The sequence below is a fragment of the Aquarana catesbeiana genome, linkage group LG04 (genome assembly GCF_042186555.1).
Source record: "Aquarana catesbeiana isolate 2022-GZ linkage group LG04, ASM4218655v1, whole genome shotgun sequence".
In the NCBI taxonomy this organism is placed as follows: Eukaryota; Metazoa; Chordata; class Amphibia; order Anura; family Ranidae; genus Aquarana; species Aquarana catesbeiana.
The window spans coordinates 599987358-599998437 of record NC_133327.1 but is presented as its reverse complement, the minus strand read 5'-3'; the positions used below and the strand labels follow the sequence as shown (position 1 = coordinate 599998437).

Here is an 11080-nt window from a genome sequence, read left to right as displayed (position 1 = left end):
CTCCCATAGAGGAAGGAGCTGTCATCGAGGTGGGACATACAGACGTGTCACATCCAGCCTGCTCCCTGCCGGAGGAAGCGACGAGCCCTTCCAGCAGGGAGGAGGGTAAATCTATGGGGAGACACTTCTTTTTTTTTCCTTTTTAGATTTTTTTTTTTATTTATTTTTTGTTTTGAATGGTGTAGAGCTGAGTTAAATGCCCTGTTAGATTTTTTTCTTTTTCTTTTTTTTATATATTACTGTCTCTGAAATTGTTGTCACCAGAACAGGAACAAGAGATACATCTTCCAATGGGGTCACTCGTCCCACTGACAACTGGAGAGACTTCATTTCGCTCCCTGTTGTCTGTGGGGTTGATTCACTAAAGCTGCTCACTTTGCAAGAGACATTTCCCTTGGATTAGGTGACTTCTGCTGACTTCTATCATCCAATTATGTGATGGCAAAAATACTGGGGTGGATTTACTAAAGGCAAATAGGCTGGTTATTTTGCAAGGGAAGATCCTCTGTTTCCACAGAGTTTAGTAACTGAGTTGAAACGCTGCTGACTGCTGCCTTTGTTTTTTTTTCTTCTTGTGTGTAATTAGGTTCCTTTTACCAAGTGAAATTTTACCATATTCACTGAGCTCTGGGGAAATTCCCTTGCAAAGTGCTATTTCTCTTGCAAAGTGGGGGGGTTGATTTACTAAGGGCAAATAGGCTGGTTAATTCGCAAGGGAAGATCCTCTTTTCAAGAGCATTTTCCCCAGAGCTTAGTAGTTGAAGCTCTGCTGACTGCTACAGTTGTTTTTTCTTCTTGTGTGTACTTACATTCTCTTTACAAAGTGAAATGTTACCATATTCACTAAGCTAAAATCCCCTTGCAAATTGCTACTTCTTTTGACAAGTGTGGGGTTGATTCACCAAGGGCACTACCTGTTGTGTCTGTGGGGCTGGTTCATTAAGGGCAAATAGGGTGTCACTTTGCAAAAGACATTTCTCTTGGATCGGTAAATAAAGTGACTTCTGCTGACTTCCATCATCCAATCATGTGATGGCAAACAATACCGGGGTTGGTTTGCTGAAGATAAATAGGCTGTTCACTTTGCAAGGGGAGGTCTTCTTTTCAAGAGAAATTTCCCCAGAGCTTAGTAACTGAGTTGAAGCTTTGCTGACTGCTGCAGTTGTTACCCCCCCCCCCTTGTGTGTAGTTAGGTTCTCTTTACAAAGTGAAATTTGACCATATTCACTAAGCTCTGGGGAAATTCCCTTGCAAAGTGCAACTTCTTTTGCAAAAGTGAACGGACCTCGTCTTTAGTAAATCCACCCCACTGTTTTTGTTTATTTGATTTGCACAGTGAATTTTCTTTGCAAAGTGAAATTTCACCACATGCATTAAGGTATGGGAAAATTCCACTGCAAAGTGAACTTGCCTTTAGTAAATCCATCTCTATTGGTGTAGAAGTGACAATAGTCCTGAAGAGGACACAGGGCAAAAAGCAGGTTTTAACCCTTACCTACTCTATAAAATAATGTTTTGGCTTTAGATATATTTTAAAGGGGGTCTGTTAATAAATGTTTTCACCCAAGATTCACACATTTTCAAATTAAAATATGAAAGTTGTGCAACTAGCAAACAGCATGTTTGCCTTTAGTAAATCCACCTCTATGGATATAGAGGTGGTAATTGTCCTGAGAAGAACACAGGGCAAACAGGTTCCCTACCTAAAATAAAATTTAAAAAAAAGTTTTGGCTTTAGATATATTTAAAGGGGTCTTTTAAGAAATGTTTTCACCCAAGACTCACACGTTTTCATAATACAATTTGAAAGTTTTGCAACTACAGCCTGTTTGCCTTTAGTAAATCCATCCCTGTGAGTATAAAGTGACAGTTGTCCTAAAGAGGCAAAAAATGACATCGTTTTAACCCTTTCTACTCTAACAAAAAGTTTTGGCTTTAGATATATTTTAAAGGGGTCTGTTAATAAATGTTTTCACCCAAGATGTATGAAGTAGGTAGTCATATTTGTAATAATCTCAAAAGAAGTTGTCACTAGAACGGGAGGGGGCTTCCAATGGGGTCATTTGTATCATTGACAGCTGGAGGGGATTTCCCTTTGGAGAGATATCCCTGTTGTGTCTATGAGTGATGTGAAGGATATTTGTCCCCAATAGGACACATGGCACAAAAAATACTTTTTTTTTTAAAGCTTTCTACTTTTTATTTAGACAGGCCCATTATAAAATGTTTCAAAATTCAAACCTTTTATAACTAAGCTGAAACATGTGTAAATCAGGCATGAAAGTTGTATGAATCTTGAATGAATACATAGAAGCCAGAGTCTTAGGTGACCAGGTAGAACAGACCATGATTTGCTCTCAGTATATGAAGTATCATTTAGGTTTTAATTACTGTCACCAAAATTGTTGTCACTAGAACAGGGATAGGGAGGAAATCGTCCTATGGTGTCACTTATTCTATTGACAACTGGGGAGATTTTCTCTCAATATTGATTTATTTTATGTAAACAAGGATTCAGAGGAAATCTCCTCACTTGTCAATAGAATAAGTGACGCAATAGGAAGATTATTAGCATTATATATAAATAAATCCCGTATAATAATCTTCCTATGGTGTCATTTGACAACTATTGACAACTGGGGAGATTTCCTCTCAATCCTTGTTTGCATAAAATCTATCAATAAAATCCATGTTGTGTGTATGGGTGTAGTAGGGGTGACCTAAATTGTCCCTAATATGAAACAGGACTATAAATGACATAGATGTTAACCCTTTCTACTCTATAAAAAGTTTTAGATATGCTTTAGGGGGTCTATTTATAAATAAATGTTATGTGAAAAATATGTGAATCTTGTGTGAATAAACAGAACCCTAATGGTCTTAGATGACCAGATAGAGATGGCTGCGAATTCCTCTCAATATATGGAGTAGGTAGTAGATCACAATACAGAATTCTGATCCAGGAGCCCCAATGGATGAGTCCCTAGGACCATGCCACAGGCGAATGCTGGAAGTGGTCAGGTTCTACCTAGGGGGGATTGATTTTCTAAAACTGGAGTGTGCAGCTGTGCATGGTAGCCAATCAGCTTCTAACTTCAGCTTGTTCAATTAAGTTTTGACAATAAAACCTGGAAGCTGATTGGTTTGTATGCACCAGATTTTGCGCTCTCCAATTTTAGTAAATCTCCCCCTCTATATGGCATCTGGCTGATGCAAACATCAACAGGCGGCCCATTCAGGGTACAGTCAGTGTATATTGCTAACAATGGGACTTAAGAGGTCATGACATTTCAGAGCTGTAGGCGGCCTGCTCTACATGGAGGGGCACTTGTAGGATTTGTAGGAAGACCAAACTATCCAGAGACTTCATGAGATGGGCCTCAGACCGGTCAGCGATGGGCAGAACAGTAGCGATCGGTATTTGTCCAAAGCTAATGTAGGATAAAGAGTTTTACAACTGGCAAACAGTTTAGTCTCAGGCTTAGCTAGCCTCGCAGTCCTGACACTCAGCTCTAATATATGGACCATAAAAGCAGCTAACTAGGCAGCCATTCATCATCTGCTGAGCGTGACAAGCAAAGAAAACCACAAACTACACAAAAAAAGAAAAAGAAAAACTTTGAAAAGTTCTCAAACATTGTATGCAATTTCTCTCTGCTGTGAATTTTTTTCTTTTCTTTCTTTTTTTTTTGTTTTGTTTCACAGGCAGTTAAGAAAAATAAAAAATATATATAAGAAAAATAAATGATGTAAAAGAAAAAAAAATTCCCAGCAAATTGTTGCAACTTCCCCCTATCAGACGCATATAAAGTGTCCCTATAAACTACATAAACACCACCTTGCCCACAGTTTATCAGCGATCCTGAATATGACTTCAACTGCCATTAGTGAGTTGGGAAGTACTTATCTAAATATCCTCTATGAGAAAGTACAAGAAAAAAGGAAGGTAAATGGAAAGGGGAAGAAAAAAAAAGAAGATAGTGAAAATAAAAGCAGATACGTGAGTGTAATTGACAGATAAAGTAGGAATGTGTGTGATAAGGAGAGCTGGGAGGACACTCAGGGGCTCCATTGTACACCAGGAGGAAGTTGACTTTTTTTTTGTTGTTGTGTGTTTTGTGTCTGTAGAGACACTGCGACAGATCAGCGGCAGACTGGGAGAAGGGGAATTAGGAGTCCTCATGGACTGTGGCTGCCCTGGACTCAGTGCTGGGGGGATTGTTTACCGGATTCTGCCGCAGGAAACAAAAGGCGCCTGGTCCGGTTCACGAGTCAGCTAGAGGTCAGCAGAGCGCCGCACAGCGAAGGGTTAACCCGGGGAACGCCGACTCAGCACTCTGCCAATCCAATAAATAATACATCAATAATGGATTAATCGTCTGCTGTGTAATATCAAACCACCTATTCCTTACAGGGACCCCATACATATCTACATAGAATATATATATATATATATATATATATATATATATATATATATATATATATATATATATAAATACAGGGGTATTTGTATATTTGTATGTACTTTTTTTGTATAGATTAATAAATAAATATGAGGTTAAATACAATTTGCATTTACACATATTTCTATGTCCATCTTTCTCTCAATTTGTTTTATACATTTTATAATTTTTGTACAATTATAACAAATGCATGTATGTTCGCAGGTATAGATACATATTTAATATGCTCATATATAAATCTATCCATTCATACAAAACGCATGAACAGACCTATGTGTTTACACACAAAATATCAATAAATGCTATCTATCTATCTATCTATCTATCTATCTATCTATCTATCTATCTATCTATCTATCTATCTATCCATTTCTTTCTCCCCCTCTTTTCTTCCTCTCTCTCTGTCCCCTTTTCAATTTTCTCTGTCTTTTGTGTCTTTCCCTCCCTCTCTTTTTCTTTCCTTCTCTTTCCTCTCTCTCTCTTTCTTTCCTTCTCTTTCCTCTCTCTCTCTTTCTTTCTTTCTTTCTCTCTCCCCCTTTCTTACTAAGCACCAAAAGGACTTACAATACTTACTTGCAATATGGTATTTCAGAAGACTATATTTTTCCCTTTCCATCCATCCACCCATCCATCCATCTCTCTCTTTCTTTCTTTCTTTCTTTCTTTCTTTCTTTCTTTCTTTCTTTCTTTCTTTCTTTCTTTCTTTCTTTCTTTCTTTCTTTCTTTCTTTCTTTCTTTCTTTCTTTCTTTCTTTCTTTCTTTCTTTCTTTCTTTCTTTCTTTCTCTCTTTCTTTCCCACTAGGCACCTTAAGGTTTTACAATATCTACAATATAGTCTTTGAGAAGGATTCCCTATATACTTTTTATTTTTTTCCTTTTTCATCCATCTATCCATTTTTCTTTTCCTCTCTCAATTTCACTCTCTATTTCTTTCACTCTATTTTTCCTTCTCTTTCTCAATAGGCACCCCTAAAGGTTTTACCATATTTACAATATAGTCAGAAGCCTTACATTTTTTATTTCTCCATTTTTCCATAGCTCTTCGTTTACCTCTCACAAACTCACCCCAAGAATAAAATAAATAAATACATATTTAGACACTTGTATGTCAATTATCCATCCATTTCTCTCTCCCTCTCTTTTACTGTCTGTCTTTCTTTCTCTCTCTCTCTCTCTCTCTCTCTCTCTCCTTTTCCTTCTCCTCATCCTCTCTAGGCACCCTAAAAGTTTCACAATATTTACAATATAGTCAATCAGAAGACTTCCCTATACATTTATTTTTTCCTTATCCATACATACATCCATTTCTCTCTCTCTCTCTCTCTCTCTCTCTCTCTCTCTCTCTCTCTCTCTCTCGCTCTCTCTCTCTCATTTTCTCTTTCTTTTTCCCTCTCTGTTTCTTCCTCCTTCTCTTTCTCACTAGGCCCCCTAAAGGTTTTTCAATATTCACAATATAGTCTATCAGACTTCCCTTTATACTTTTTATTTTTTTCTTATCCATCTCTCTCTCTCTCTCTCTCTCTCTCTCTCTCTCTCTCTCTCTCTCTCTCTCTCTCTCTCTCTCATTCTCTCTTTCTTTTTGCCTCTCTGTTTCTTTCTCCTTCTCTTTCTCACTATAGGCACCCTAAAGGTTTTACAATATTCGCAATATAGTCTATCAGAAGACTTTACTATACTTTTTATTTTTTCCTTATCCACCCATCTATCAAATTCTCTTTCCCTCTCCCCCTTTCACTCTCTCTTTCTTTTTCTTTTCCCTTCTCTTTCTTAATAGGCACCCCTAAAAGGTTTTACAATATTTACAATATAGTCAGAAGCCTTCCCTATACATTTTTTATTTCTCCCTTTTTGCATAGCTCTTTATTTACGTCTCATAAACTCACCCCAAGAATAAAATAAATAAATACATCTCCAGATCCTTGTGTGTTAATTATTCCATTTGCATAGCCATCCCAAGCAAACGCACGCCTTTATTAATATAATCTGCGCCCAGCACAATTCATCATTTATTTACAACCCTAAAAATATACGATTTTGTAATTCTATTTGCATGAAGTGACATCGCTGGAGATAGAGAAGGCAGAGTGTATTTTCCCCCTTCTCCAAGTCATTCCAGGGCTGTACAATATAAAGCAATCTGCGAAGTAATGAAGCGCTATATCATGTGTATTGCAGGCTTGGCATGGCTATGACGCCGGGCGTGTTGAAATAACATGTATGGCAAAACTTTAATTAACAAAGGTAGAAGATATATTTTATTTAGCTTTGCTTTGTTATAAATTCAATTTAGCGAACTGCAGAATGGGATTTGTTCCATGCAAATTATTTACAGGCTCCATTGCCTTTTGAACATTAGTCACATATTAAATTTACACAATAATACCATAAAGGCACTTGGAAGGCAAAGCGTTACGTTTGTAAAGATAAAGCAGCAGTCCTGGCTCCATCAAGCCAAGCCAGAAGGTGGATTTGACATGTTGACTTGATCTTTTGCGCCGTCTAGCGGATATCTGAGAGAAGTGCATCCCTGAAAAAAAAAAAAAAAAAAAAAAAAACGAAATGGAAGAAAACGCACGCAAAATAAATTTTATATTTTAATTATACCCCATGCAAAAAAAAAAAAAATCTAAATTGGATTTTAGGTCCTGATAAATGGCTAATTAATTACCATTTTTGTTTCCTAAACACTGCTCAAACGACAACTAGGTTTTGATGGATTTAACAAGAAGCGCTGATTATGTTCAAGTGTCATTTGAGAGCACTAGAAAATCATGGAAACAAACAAACACATCGCACAGATCATTAACATGGATAAGGCAAACGTAGGCAGATCATTTTCACAATAAATAAACTCCATGCTTTCTACATTTACCCCCGGCACCACAAATGTCATGCACAGATTTTTAATGCACAGCGACTTTAGTAAAAGGGAACATTCACTGGGGTCACGAACATTCACTGGGGTCACGAACTTAAAACACTTAATGTCACTATATATATGTATATATATATATATATATATATATATATATATATATATATATATATATATATATATATATATATATATATATATATAGCAGCTGTAGTAGCTGAACTCCTAGTGCAACTTTTAAGTATCCCACTGCAATCAACTCTGAGATCCACAAAATACAAGAGCAATAGATCTGAGCAAAAATGTAAAATCAGCTAGGAAAACTCATCTGTACACCTGTCATCTTCTGACCAATTATATACACTTGTATATAATTTAATATATAAATAACTGTATATGATGTACTAAATGAGTTAGTAAAATTCACACAATAAATTATGCGAACATTTACTCATGTTAAAAGAAAATGGCTGTTTATTTATTTCATCAGCATATGAATGGATCATTGAGGGTAATATTTACAATGTCAAGATTTTGAACTCCTTTAGTTATTCAGAATTCAGATATATGTTATATATATCATTTATTTATACATACATTGCATATACACACGAATGATGCTAATTAATCATCGCTTCAAATAATTTGTCTGATTTCAGTGTGATTAAGTAATCTTCACTGAAATGACTCCTTTGACAGCACCCCCTATAGTGGACCTTCATACCGTAGTTATTGATTTGTGACATTGATTTGTGACACTTTAAAAGCCATTACTCAATGCAACGAAATTAAAACTTTGTTTTAACTTTCTATCCTGTCCCCTATGATGTTTATTCTGTAATCAGTAAGATGACTTTAGCAGAATATATGTATTTTTAATAAACTGTTGACATTAAATGACATCCTTTAGCAGTCATTGTTAAAAGCGGTGATAATTGATAAATAATATCTGTTGATTAAAAATCCTCAGTGCAGGCCTGTTAGTTTCTCTCCTGTCTTTTAGATGTCTTTAGGAAATTAAGTCCTTTTTTATTTAGGATCATTAAGAACACACTGGTTAATATATGATGGTTTTTTAATGGTTTTCAGAAATGTATATATATATATATATATATATATATATATATATATATATATATATATATATATATATATATACATACATATCTATCTATCTATCTATCTATCTATCTATCTATCTATCTATCTATCTATCTATCTATCTATCTATCTATATATGTAGATAGATATATTGTGGCTGATCATTTCATTTTTGTTTCCCAGGTTTGCAATAGTTTTACTCCTTGAACTTTTTTTTCTTTACATGTCAATGTGCTTTATACCCCAGTAAAGGGGGTTTCGCTAACCCTGTGTCACTATTGCCTGCTAGCCCTCCCCTGGCACTCACCAAATCCTCTGTGGGACTATAGACGCCAGCTTTCTCTCCCTTGTGGCACACTGCCTGTCAAGCAGCCAGCCTTCCACCAACAAGTTGTAATCTCTTATGAATCTGTAGTGTGTGCTTTATGTGCAATAACCCCACTGATTGTAAATCATCATAATAGAATCGCCAGCAGCTTGTGTTGAATAAGGATTTTTTTTTCTCTGTGTCAGTAAACAGTATGTTGCATTTGGCTGCCTTTTAACGAACTGAGTTAAAAGTTAGAAAAAAATGACACCCTTAAAAAGTAAATGGCATGTAATTTATTTTTCTTTTAAAAGAATTAAAGCCTTGCATTGTCTTTAAAATGCAAAATCTGTTCCTATAATCTTGTAATTTTCTTAAAAAATTACCTTTTTCACGTAATGATGTTTTTTTATTTTTTTTGCAAATATTGAATTGCATTTAATGCTAGCACCTTTTACTTTTTATTGTACAATAATGTTTATATTCTTCTTATCATTATTATTTTACAATATTTGAGTTATGCTGCTTATTTATGTTTTTTATTACAATTAAACATTAATCATCTTAACTAGCTAATATATTAATATGTATGCTGTTTTTTTTTTTAACATTGATGTGTGTTTTTTAAATAATTTTTTTAACATGAAAGAGATTTATTGTTGCAAGGAAGACTGTAACCAGTCCATATGCTTTAATATAAGTGGCATGCATAGTAACACAATATTGTATGGCGAAGTTCTCCTAAACTTTTAGGGTGACAAGGTAATTGGAAGGTGTAGATCAGAGAGTGTTTCTGTATTTGTCTCTGTCATTTACACCATACATGCTCTGGGGACAATTTGTTGGCTCTCTCCAGATGTCAAAAGGACTTTCCCATCCTAATGAAAATCACTAACAACCAAGGCATTATAATGGCAATTGTCACATTGCTCAGCAATGGTCATTGTAAGGACAGAGAAGACATTTGTCTTATTTCAGGTGTGTTAATGGGATTAGGCGATGGTGGGAATGGTGTGATTGCTGGTCGCAGGTAGTAGCAGGTGCGCAGGCAGCACTCAGCCCAGAGGTGGGAAGTGAAGGCCACTCTAGGTCAGCACCTATAGCCTCAGCAGCGGGGAGGCGGGGTCAAGGTAGCCAATCAGGAGAGGGATGCGGCTGACACCTTTCAGGATGCTGTTAATCAGCAGCAGGGATGGAACCTCTTCCCTTGCAGTCATTATCTGGGGACATGTGTCCTGGTGTGAACATAAGTGCAGCAAGAAGCATTTTGATCTTTCTGTTCACTGAGACATACAAGGTATCACCTTCTGCATCACATTGTTAAAGTGTTAGTGGGAGAGAGATGTCTCTTGATCTCTTTGGTGAACTCATTGATGGCCGCAAGGAGAGCATATTTCAACAGTCAACTCTATATAGATGCAAACCCAATTATAAAAATCTCATAATATGTAACATGTATACAGTGGGAGAGCTTTACTAAAACTGGTGCACACAGAATCTAATGCAGCAGTTCATAGTAACCAATCAGCTCCTAACTTCAGGTGGTTCTAAAGCTTTTATTTTGGATTAAAATACCAAACACATCTATACTTATCTGCTCTGTGCAATGCTTTTGCACAGAGCAGCCCAATCCTCTTCTTCTGGGGACTCCAGCGCTCCAAGCCTCTCCTCTTTATCAGGTGCCCCCACGGAAAGCCACTTTTCATGGGGGCACCCATGTGTGTTCGCTCCCAAGTCCTGCTGCTGCATCCAGCAGACAGCGGGACTCGGCCCCATCCCCTGCTCCCATGTCACAGGATTTGATTGACAGCAGTGGGAGTCAATGTGCGCATCGCTCGTGTACATCACTAGATCGGATCTGGCTCAAGTAATGGGGGTGGGGGGGGGTGGGGCTGCAGCACAGAAGGTTTTTTTACCTTAAGCGGAGCTCCACCCAAAAGGTTAAGCTCTGCTTACTTGCCTCCTCTCACCATCCACTGCCACATTTGGCACCTTTCGGAGGGGAGCGAGTACTTGGTTTTGACAGGTACCCACTCCCACTCCTGGATGACTTCGCCGTGGCTAAACTCATCTGAAAGTTTGGTCCACCTCCTCCTCCCCTGCTGCCGGGACATTCACAAAGTGCAGCGTGCTTTGCGCATGTGCAGTAGGGAACTGGCTGTAAAGCCTCATGGGTTCACTGCTGGCTTCCCTTAACAGAAATGGTGGTGGCAGCGCCCAAGAGCTGATTTAAAAATTGGCTCGGGTGAAGACACCGCTGGATTCGTGGATAGGTAAGTGTCCTAATATTAAAGGTAAGCAGCTACAGCATTTGTTGCTGCTGACTTTTCA

General features: G+C 37.2%; 1 long non-coding RNA gene across 1 annotated transcript; it reads right to left on the bottom strand.

The window, feature by feature from the left end:
• Positions 1-5100: 5100 nt before the first annotated feature.
• LOC141141589 (uncharacterized) lies at positions 5101-9724 on the bottom strand. Its single transcript, XR_012244147.1, has 2 exons — positions 8750-9724; positions 5101-6993 (listed from the first exon to the last, which is right to left on the bottom strand). It is a non-coding gene; the product is annotated as an uncharacterized lncRNA (long non-coding RNA).
• Between the last annotated feature and the right edge of the window lie 1356 nt (positions 9725-11080).